Consider the following 12,595-nt stretch of genomic DNA (forward strand, 5'->3'; position numbering starts at 1 on the left):
GAACTCTTTCTTACCATAAATGATTTCTCTAAATCATTTTATGAACCTTATAGACCATGGTTAACACCTAGCATAGCATGCCATGGCCACCCAATTAGTAATAAGATTTACCTTAAATGAACCTATAATCATATGTTACCATGCACTAGAATCTCTCTGTTACAAAATCCCAACTCAAGCTGGAGTCATGGTTTATGTCAAACTCCATTTGCTATGAATATTATGTTCTCTTTTAATTCCAGTTCTTGATTAAAAGATTTTTCTCATCGAAACTCTTTTACGAATAAATCTATCTGTCTGGCCAGAACTTGAAACATCAAGAACAATTAAGTGAACATAGGATTTTAACTCTATTTACTTAGAGGAACAGATTCCATCTTGATCAACACCTACCTCCATATATAACTAGCAGGAGCCAACACATGCCCATATACCCATACATAGTACAAGTATGAAAGCGATATCAAACTCAAACTACCTATATACAAGATAATCGTGCTATCTCAGTCTAAAGATTATATGCACGATATGATTTATGACAAAACATTGACAAGAGTAAACTCCATGTGCTTGTCATAAGTGTCACTGGTTCGGCCTACTTATCATTTATAAGTGCCTATCATGTTTGTTATATGGCATGAGACTCACCATTCCATCTTATTTATATCTCATATAAATAACTTGGGAACAAACAAGAATACAATCTTTCTGGATAAGTCATGTCCTTATTATGATGTATCCTCGATTGTGAACCTATTTATGATACTTTGTGCTAGAAATATTGTCACTCATATTCTTAACAACTTAAGAATAATATTTCTAACAAAATATCAATGGACCTTTTCTATTACACATAAATATATTATGTAAACGGAAAAGTGGAAATGCCTTTTATTATTAAAAATATGTACAAGATACATACTAAATGATATGCTCTAGGGCATACTACTAACAACTGAAACACTTCAAATTGTGTTTCTCAGTTAGCAAAGACTCAGGGAGGGGAAGGAAACACCGAGTCAGAGCCAAGAGACAGTTATCAGAGGTTTGTGCATAATAGTTATTTCTTTTGAATTTTTCAATTGAAATAAATTATGATTATTTGTATGTTATTGTTTTAAATTATGTTTGTGCACAATATTCATTTCTTTTGAATTTTTCAATTGAAATAAATTATGATTATTTGTATTTTATTGTTTTAAATTGTGTTTGTGCATAATAATTTTGACTTATCATTTTCTACTTAAAAATTTAATTGAACATTATAGTTTTAAATTGTGTCCGTGCACAATACTTTTATATTCACTGCTTTTACTAGCAAATTTATTTCGAGAAATGAGTTATGAATAATTTTTGATTGCTTTGGTTTTGGGAATATTATTTGGAACTTATTGTATTGCCAACTTTGCAAATGGAAATTTTGAGATAAAATGTGATTTATGGTTTGTATGAAATATTGTGATTTGAAATTGTTTTGATTCACACTTGGCATGACACTGTTACTATGTTCCTCCTCCATTTATGGGGTGAGTGTGATATATTCCTCCCTCTTTGACTTATCAGTCTGGGGTGAGTGTGATTATGTTCCTCCATCTTTGACTTCCCAGTCTGAGGTGAGTGTGGATGAGTACTCATTATTCAGCTAGCTTCCTCCCTCATTGATTTCGATTATTAGGGTGAGTGTGTCTTGTCGTGGTGTACAACACGGCATGTGCAAAAAAAAATTGTGTCATGGCCTAAATTATGTTATCGATTGGCAACATTGTATTATTCAGTTATTTGATCGAATTGTGTTACTGATTTGCAAAACGATATTATTCAATTACTTGATCAAATTTGTGTTAGGTGAATTTTGTAAATTGTGAAATGGAATTGTGAATCATTTGATTTGTGAACTGTCAATAAAAGATTTATATATTACATTTCAAATTGTTATTGTGCACCACTGAGTAAATTTTACTCAGCGATAGCTTTTCATTGCTGTCGCGGGTAGACAGACTGACAGGGCAGCAGACTAGGCTGCTAGTACATTCAACAAGAAATCACCGGGTATATTGAGTATACCATATTCTGCATTTTATATTGTAATGTATGTTCACTGTATGTATATAGTGCTCTTGGTTTTGAGCAGTTATAAATTAAAATTGTACATTAAAGTTGTAAAATAAATTATGAGTTATTTGGACTTGTAAAAATTGTATTATATTTCTTGTATCTCAGTCTTTGAAAAATTATTGTGGATTTGTGCTGAATTATGCTAGAGTTTGAGATTGAAAAAAATATTGAAGTGATTTTTACAGGTTTTTGAAGAACTGTTTTATCCAAATTACGGAGGGCACTCTGCCAAAATTTTTTTACAGAAATTACTAATAGTCTAAATGTGTTAGTTAATTCACCTAAGTTCAAAAAGGTTTTTAACACCTGTAAATAGTGCTCACCACTGTAAAAGAAGTAAGAAAAGTTTTTGAAAATCCCTTGTAATGTATTTAATGGGTTATCAGTAGGCGAAGTTGGTAATTCATTAGGTATACTACAGGATCATGTTATGCCTTACAGAGGGGTAGGGTGTGACACAAAGTATCATAAATAGGTTCATAATCGAGGATACTTCATAATAAGGACATGACTTATCCAGAAAGATTGTATTCATATTTGTTCCCAAGTTATTTATATGAGATATAAATGAGATGGAATGGTGAGTCTCATGCCATATAACAAACATGATAGGCACTTATAAATGATAAGTAGGCCGAACCAGTGACACTTATGATAAGCACATGGAGTTTACTCTTGTCAATGTTTTGTCATAAATCATATCAGTGCATATAATTTTTAGACCTGAGATAGTACTGTTATCTTGTATATAGGTAGTTTGAGTTTGATATTGCTTTCATACTTGTACTATGTATGGGTATATGGGCATCTGTTGGCTCCTACTAGTTATATATGGAGGTAGGTGTTGATCAAGATGGAATTTATTCGTCTAAGTAAATAGAGATAAAATCCTATGTTCATTTAATTGTTCTTGATGTTTCAAGTTCGTGGCCAGGACAGATAGATTTATTCAGAAAAGAGTTTCTGATGACAAAATCTTTTTAATCAAGAACTGGAATTAAAAAAGAATATAATATTCATAGCAAATGGAGTTTGATATAAACCGTGACTCCAACTTGAGTTGGGATTTTGTAACAGAGCGATTCTAGTGCATGATAACATATGATTATAGGTTCATTTAAGGTAAATCTTATTACTAATTGGGTGGCCATGGCATGCTATGCTAGGTATTAACCATGGTCTATTAGGTTCATAAAATGATTTAGAGAAATCATTTTTGGTAAGAAAGAGTTCTGATGATATTAAGAGTTGATATCATGTCTCATTGCCAATTAGTGATGAGCTTAGTAAGTCACACACATACACAAGTTATCACCTATTTAAATATGATTTAATTAATTAATTAAAGATTTTAATTGATTAATTAAATAAGTTTGGTTTGCAATTAAATTGCAAAGTCCCTAGCATAACTTGAAACCAAATCTAGATTATTGGATGTATAGTGTAAGTTAAATTTATATTTAAAGTGTTTAAATATGAATTTAATTAATGAGAAATTAATTTATAGAGATTAATTAATTAATTTATATTTGATATAAATTAGAAGAAGAAAAATATTTATTTTGGGTTAAGAACTCAAAATTAAGACACAGGGGCATTTTGGTCATTTCACAGTGTGACACGTGGCACCATGAGATGGTGACACATGGGATTACACATAAGCTTGCCAAATGTTTTTAATCATGTAAGATGATTGAAATCAAGATTAAATATAGGTTTGATACTTGGCACAATGTGATTGGGTTACTTAAACCTAGAGCTAATCAAAGGGTGACATGTGGCAAGGGTGACATGTGTTAACCTAGGTATATAAGTGTTGTTATGAAAAAGAAAAACAACCAGCAGCCACTCCTCTCCTTTGTCACCCCATTTTGAGGCTCTCCATCTATTCTTCTTCATCTCTCATCAATTCAAAGAGATTAGCCATCAATCCCTTGAATTAAGAACATTATTAATTGTTTCTAGTGTCCTGTTTACATCTCTAATCTCTTAAAAGGCAGAACTTGAATTTCTAATTAATAGAAAAAGCTTTTGAAGCTGTTCAAGGGCTACCATAGGTGTTCTTGGTGTGGACAAGCTAGAGGGACAACATTTGGTGTCCTGAAGACGAATCTCAAAGGCGCAGATACGCTGCAGTGCATCAAGAGGTTAGTGTAATCGTTTTTGATTTAATCTAGGGTTCTAAAATTAATCTGATTAATTTTAAAATCTTAAATAGCAAATATAGATCCAAAAACATATTAAAAGAGTTTTAATTTGTTGTTTATCATTGAAATCAAATAGATAAAAATAAATCTTGCATGATGCATGTGACCCTAGGTGAAAAATTTTGAATTCAATGGTATAAACTTGTGTTTTTCACGCTTCCGTTCCTTCACTTTTCTATTACACATAAATATATTATGTAAATGAAAAAGTGGAAATGCCTTTTATTAATAAAAATATGTACAAGATACATACTAAATGATATGCTCTAGGACATACTAGTAACAAGGTTTGCAATAGAACGACTAACAAGTCATAATAATGATCGGGCGCAAGGCCAAGTATATCAAGAGTATCAAAATGGCCAAAAGCCATAATATCACAAAATTTCGCTATATGCCATAAATCATGAAATGGCATGAAGCCATATGTAGTACTGCTATTGAAACCCTATTAGCATGCCAACCTATCCAAACCAATCATGCTAGGCATACTAGGGCATGTTAACAAAGTTAATTGTTTAGTTCTTTGCATTTGATATTTAGTGGTTACTATTCACCTTACTATTCATGTAAAAATATTGACTTTTTCATAATTAATAGGTATGCTAGTTCTAATTACACCAAAATACCACATTTTGGATTTTACAATTGTTAGCATTAATTGCCAATTTCAATTCAAAGCTCATTGGAAGTAATTCCAAAAATTCAGATTTGGTTACTTAGGTTTACTGTTCCATTGGACCAATCTACAGTAGTAAATTGGCTGAACTTTCTTCATCAAAGTTATTCCTCAATGTGTCTTATTAATTCCCTTTTTGAATCATTCCATTTAGAGTTTTGTAGCTCAAGTTATGGCATTTATACCATAACTGGTCGGATTAGTCTATTCCCAGATTTTTTAGGCAGATTTGGTTTTGGTAGTTTTGGTGTCCTAGTTTTGGCTAGCAATTCGAATAGGTTATGGTCAGAATTTGGGTTTCTATTCTTCATAAAAACTTATTCTACATTATCTAAGCTTTCAATGGGTTGAAGAATTAGGTCATTTGTGTAACACCCCTAAGTTCGGTAGTGCCTTCTACTGTTCCGGTGACCAGTGTTGTCTGGACAACTAGAATGCCTAGAACTACACTTCGATATGAGTGAGGAGACATTAAATAATGAAATACAAGAAAAATAAAGGAAAATAATAGTAAAGAAATGCAACTAAGTTAAGCGAGCCGAGAACCCTAGCGATGGGTGACCGCACTGGGAAGTCACGGCGTGGACCGTTGACTAGCCTTGGACCGCGGGGAACCCTGAAAAATATTTTTAGGACTTAAATAGACACCTATTGAAGTACAAATACCATTAGAAATATCAAAGAAAAATTAATTAATTAGTACAAAAAAAAGTGAGAAATCGAAAAACGGACAAAACCCAGCGTTACCGAAAAATCGGGAATGCAACCCGAACAGGGGCATTGTGGTCATTTGACACCCCGAGTTATCTTTTGTCCTAAATGTCCATTAAAAATACATGATATTATATTTGTAAAATGTCATGAAAATTAAAATTGTAGTACATAGTATAAATGATGGAAGTTTGGGGCATAAAAATGAAAATTGAGAAAGTTTGAATAATTAAACATTAAAATAAATTAAGTGCTCCACTAAGGCAGCTTGGACCACCTATAAAAGACACTTTGGACAGCTGAACATCATCTTCAACCTCCAGCAAATGAACCAGCCGAATGCATCCCAAAGAAAACTCCATGGCCATTCATGCATGAAGCTTCAATCCTCCATGATCAAGCCCTAGTTTCTTCAAGAGTCCTTCACTAAAGTTGTTCTATACAACTTGGGCAGTAGATAGGCAGCAAGAAATTTAAGTTTTGGTGAGGTTTTGAAGAATTTCAAAAGTGGTAAGTATGTATTTTTTATGCTTGCTTCATTAAAGTTTGTGTGGATGTTATGGGTACTTGAATTGTGGAAAGAATTTTGAGGTTTGATGTTTAAAGGGAGAGCTGTATTTTTGGCAGCCATGGAAACACTTTGAGAACAGCTTATTCTTGCTTCTAAATGGTAGATTAAAGGATTGATTAAATGTATATGTGTGTAGGAAATTATTTGGGTGATGTATACTTAGTATATGTAAATGTAAAATGAAATTTAAAGCTTGGAAAGTAATGGGATGTAAGAGTACTATTGTGGCAGTTTGTTAACTCTTGAGAGATGCTGGAATTCATGCTTGGTTTATGGAATAATGATGTTAAAATTTGTTGGTTGTTATGGCAGTTTGAGTGTATGTATGGTGGTGTGAAGTGGGGCATGTAAATGAGCATGAATTGGTGATTGAATTGTTGTAAATTGAGTTGGACAAATTCTGCACTTGTTGGTGCACATTGAATGTAATTTTAAGTTGCCAAAATGACCTATAATATGTTATAAATTATGTTTAGGTTGTGGTACAACCAAAATTGGTTTGAATGTTAAGTTTGGTGAGTGTTAAAAATGATGCTTGATGTGTATGCAAGAATTTCAATAAGGCAGTTTGTGTTTTAGGCCTATAACTTTAAGTGTGTGGCTCTAATTAGTATGAGACCAATTGGAGGTGAAACTAGGCACAAAATGTGCCAACTTTCATGAAGGAAGCTTGCCAAAATTCTACTTGCAAGGTAGCTTGAAAAATGACCAAATCTGGATTAAGTGAAAATAAGGCTTGAAAATTTACCATTTGGGCAGCAGTTAGTGTTTAGGCTATAACTCACTCAAAACCGGTCCAATTGACCTGAAATTTTGACCATGAATAGTTAAGACCCATATCTACAAGTCTTATGAAGACACCAAAGCCCAGAAATGACCATAAGCAAGTCAAACAGCTTGCACAAGTTCGGGTCTAAAAACTGGCCGAACCAAAGTTGATCTAAAATGACCTAAAGTGACCAATTTTGATGCAATTTGATCAGCAATAGTAAAATGACCATGTAACACCCTCACTGTAGCAACTCCGTACATTCTACTGTTCCGGTGACTAGTGTCGGTCTGGACAGCTAGAACATCTGGAAAAATATTTAAACTAAAGTCAGGAACCATAATTAACTCAAATATTAATAAGAAAAATTTAGTAAAAATTTTAGAAATAAAATACAACCAAGTTAAATGAGCCGGTGCCCAAGCGATGGGTAACTAGAGGGAAGTTGCGGTTCTCGCAACGAGGAGCCCTAGACCCGAGGAAAAATTCATAAAATAATTTTTGGAACTCCAGAGAAGGGTCATTGAGGTTCCCATGGCATTAGAATGCCAAGAAAATACCTAGAAAAATTTTTCAATCGGTACAGACAATTTTGACCCGTTAAGCCAAACGGAGGGCATTTTGGTCATTTCGCCTTTAGAGGTGATTTTTGGCCAGTTGAGTAAATAATTAATATGACATAAAATATGAATAAACATTACTAGAAAAAATTAAATTGAAAATAAGTAGAGAAGAAAAGAATAGAAAATGAGAAAAATGCCCATTTATGACATATGGTGATGTCATTTTAAAGCTCCCACCAATCACATATAAACAACCTTCTAATTAACTAATGAAAGAGACCAAGAAGAGCAAAAAAAATTCTGCTGCTCTTCTTCTTCTTCCTCAAGACGTGACTCTCTTCTCCATAGCTCTCCATAGAAATTTCTTTCATTACTCCCATTTCCCATGAATTTCACCCTAAAACCCTAGAGACCTTTCACTAAAATTTGTCCTTGCACCTTGCAAGACCTTTTGGAAGCCAAGAAGAAGAAAGAAAGTGAAGTTTGGGGCTTGGAAAAATCTGCCCTACAAGAGGTTAGTGCACATATACACCTAAAGCTTTTTATTTCTATGTTAAAAACTTGGAATAGGTAAGAATTTGTAACTAAAATCAAAACAAACTCATGTGTATGTGTACATGAATTTCGGCAGCCCTATTGTAGGGATAGGAATGAGTGTTTTGTTGGACTTAGAGTGGGCTAGAAATGATGTTTAAGGTATATATATGCATGGATAATGAACTAGTGTGCTAACTAAGGTGTATGGGTAAATTGAAATGGATGCTAGGGTTTTGAGAAGTGAAAAAATTGACTTGGCTTAGGAAATTGTTAGAGAACATTTTAATGGTCAATTAGCGACCATTTTAGGTGAGTTGACTATAATTTGGACTGAAATATGGAATGGCAAAGTGGAATAGTAGGCTGCCTAGGGGCAGCAGCAGGGTGACTGAAATTTCAGTCCACTTGGACTGCCATATCTTTGGCTCTGTTGGTCCAATTGGTGTTTGGCCAATTAGACATGAAACTAGGCTTATAATGGCACATTTTTTTCTGAAGAAACCATGCCCAAAAGACCAAAGCAAGAGGACCAAAAGTTGGCCCCAATCCGGATACCACCAGCGGCACTGCAGAAATGACCAAATGAACAGTAACTGTTCATTTGGCCATACCTCACTGCAGATATGGTCAATTGACCTGAAATTTTTACAGCAACAAGTTAAGACATAGACAAACAGCTTTCATGAAGAGACCTACCCCAAATTATGACCAAGACCTAACCCAAATGGCAGTGGCAATCACTGTCCATATTACTGTAGATATGGTAATTTCTGCAGAATGGAAATCCGGCTAGTTGTGGTTTTTGGACCATATCTTGAGCTACAAAACTCCAAATGGAGTGATTCAAAAAAGCAAATTCAACTAGACAAAATAAGGAACAACTTTCATGTTTGCCATTTCTTCAAATTCCCACTGCAACAGTGCCCAATGGAATAGTAAAGTTAGGCTTCAAAAACTGAAAATTCTGCCCTCTTGGTTTTAAGTTTAGAAATGGTATGGGTGCTCAATTCCAACAAGTTTTAAATGCAAAATGTGGTATCTTTGAGAACTTAGGTTCAATAAATTTATTGTGTATGAAAAAGTCAACATTTTGGTTGACTAGTAAGGTGAATAGTAAACAAAATGACACATATTACATAAGTAATACAACTTGAAATATAAAATGTAATTAACACAAATGGATTGTTTAGAGTATAAATGAGATAAAGTTATCATTAGGATTTACGTCCTTGTTTCAAATAGGATTATAATACCTTGTACAAAAATTGGTACATGAGAGGTAATAATGTGAATACTAATTCATATAAATATTGTAACGATTAGATGAATCACATGGATGTGTAAATAGGTTAATTGCTCTCATCATGAGAGAAATGGAAATATTTTGATGTACAAATGGTACATGAAAATCGATTAATGTAAATTGCAATTAACGTGAATGGTATGATGAATGCATAAATTATATAAAAATGAGATTTGAAGATTCATGCTTCTACTATAAATAAAATTAAAATACTATGAACGATAATTGGAACATAAAATGAAATAATAAAACTTACGAACATTTAATGATATTATGTGCCCTTGTATTGCCTAGACATGTGTGTCGGATTGGATAGTTTGGCATGCCAATAGGGTATTATTTTAGCAGTACTGCGAAAGGCTTTATGCCTGTATTCATGGCTTTATGCCCGTATTCATGGCTTTTATGCCTGTATTCATGGCTTTTATGCCGATTATGTGATATCATGGCTTTTTAGCCATACTGACTGCATACGTGGTAGACGTTCTGCGTCCCATGGTATGACGGCCCGAGGCACCGCGGTGTCCAGTGCCAACGACCCGTTATCCAGTCCAATCGTCCAGTATAGGTTACTTGGGCATGGAAAAGTATAACTGTGATTGAACTGATTATTAAAGAAAATACGAAAATTAAGTATCAGGAATGATTACAAAAATACAAAGAAGCTCAAGATCATGAAGAAAATAATTAACGAAATGCATGAAGAAGTTAATATCATAAAACATGATTAGCCCTCGACTAAACAATAAATTAGTAATTATTCATCTCTTATGAACACAATAGCAAGGAAATTATTATTTTTATTTGCATATTATATTTTCTTGTATTATTGGCACCACTAAGCTTTATGCTTAGCGCGTCGCTTTTGCAACGCGTAGAGTGCGAAAGATTTGGACAGAGGGCCTAGTAGACCACAGTTCGGTAAGGCGGTTCACGATTCGCATAGCGTCCGTGTCACCTCACGGACTACGATTGCATTGGTAGGACACTAGGTCCCATTTTGTATTTTGAGATTTTTGTAAATTTGGTAATTAAACTCTTATTTTATCATATGTATTTGAACAAATGTAATATAATTTTGTATTAATGTAAGTACTTGTAAATTGTGATTATAAATCACATGTGAGAATTTATTTATGATTTGAGTCTAATGATGATGTGAAATGACAAATAGAGGAATCGTTAAGAAATTGCTGTAACTTGATGTGATACAAAATGTGAATTGTATATGAGTACCATGAGATGAATGATTGAGAAATAAATGAAATTGATGAAATTATTCTGAGACTTTGTTGATAATTGGAGTTGGGATTGATTGAATATGATCATAGGAAGTGTTTTTCACAGGTTCCGAAGAACTGTTTTCTACATTTTTAGCCGGTACTCCACCGGATTTTCTATAAAATTTTCGGAACCTCAAATAAATTACAATTTCAATAAATGAATTATATTTCACAAATTATTTTCAAAACTATGATAAAAAATGAATTAAGATAAAATATAGTGCTCCGGCACACTGAGTGGCATAACTTGCTCGGCTAAACTGTAGTCGGGTAAGGGGTGTCACATTTAGTGGTATCAGAGCGCGGTTTAGGCGTTTCTGGACCTAGATAAACTGCATATCATGCATTGCATTCATAAGAGTTGAGGTGACACTATTGCAGATCTATATTTCCCGTTTATTTTAGGTTAAGGTATGGAATAAGAGAGTGAAGAGACAATCAGATAGTTAATGGAGATGAGAAGGAGACTATATTTAAGATGGAAAAGGATGAGTACAGAACTGTTTGAAGATAGGATTGAGACTAAGGAGAAAGTGAAGTATGATAACACGAAAAGGTGGAGAAGTAAGGAGGTAGCAGTTCGTCGACTGCTTATGTCAGGTAAATTTCGAGGACAAAATTTAAATTAGAGGGGAAGAATTGTAACACCCTCACTGTAGCAACTCAGTACATTCTACTATTCCGATGACCGGTGTCGGTCTGGACAGCTAGAACGTCTGGAAAAATATTTAAACTAAAGTTAAGAACCATAATTAACTCAAATATTAATAAGAAAAATTTAGTAAAAATTTTAGAAATAAAATACAACCAAGTTAAATGAGCCGGTGCCCAAGCGATGGGTAACCAGAGGGAAGTTGCGGATCTCGCAACGAGGAGCCCTAGACCCGGGGAAAAATTCATAAAATAATTTTTGGGACTCCAGAGAAGGGTCATTGAGGTTCTCATGGCATTAGAATGCCAAGAAAATACCTAGAAAAATTTTTCAATCGGTACAGACAATTTTGACCCGTTAAGCCAAACGGAGGGCATTTTGGTCATTTCGCCTTCAGAGGTGATTTTTGGCCGACTTGTCCAGTTGAGTAAATAATTAATATGACATAAAATATGAATAAACATTACTAAAAAAAATTAAATTGAAAATAAGTAGAGAAGAAAAGAATATAAAATGAGAAAAATGCCCATTTATGACATATGGTGATGTCATTTTAAAGCTCCCACCAATCACATATAAACAACCATCTAATTAACTAATGAAAGAGACCAAGAAGACCAAAAAAAATTCTGCTGCTCTTCTTCTTCTTCCTCAAGACGTGACTCTCTTCTCCATAGCTCTCCATAGAAATTTCTTTCATTACTCCCATTTCCCATGAATTTCACCCTAAAACCCTAGAGACCTTTCACTAAAATTTGTCCTTGCACCTTGCAAGACCTTTTGGCAGCCAAGAAGAAGAAAGAAAGTGAAGTTTGGGGCTTGGAAAAATCTACCCTACAAGAGGTTAGTGCACATATACACCTAAAGCTTTTTATTTCTATGTTAAAGACTTGGAATAGGTAAGAATTTGTAACTAAAATCAAAACAAACTCATGTGTATGTGTACATGAATTTCGGCAGCCCTATTGTAGGGATAGGAATGAGTGTTTTGTTGGACTTAGAGTGGGCTAGAAATGATGTTTAAGGTATATATATGCATGGATAATGAACTAGTGTGCTAACTAAGGTGTATGGGTAAATTGAAATGGATGCTAGGGTTTTGAGAAGTGAAAAAATTGACTTGGCTTAGGAAATTGTTAGAGAACATTTTAATGGTCAATTAGTGACCATTTTAGGTGAGTTGACCATAATTTGGACTGAAATAT

This window comes from Hevea brasiliensis, chromosome 6 (genome assembly GCF_030052815.1).
Source record: "Hevea brasiliensis isolate MT/VB/25A 57/8 chromosome 6, ASM3005281v1, whole genome shotgun sequence".
Classification (NCBI taxonomy): Eukaryota; Viridiplantae; Streptophyta; class Magnoliopsida; order Malpighiales; family Euphorbiaceae; genus Hevea; species Hevea brasiliensis.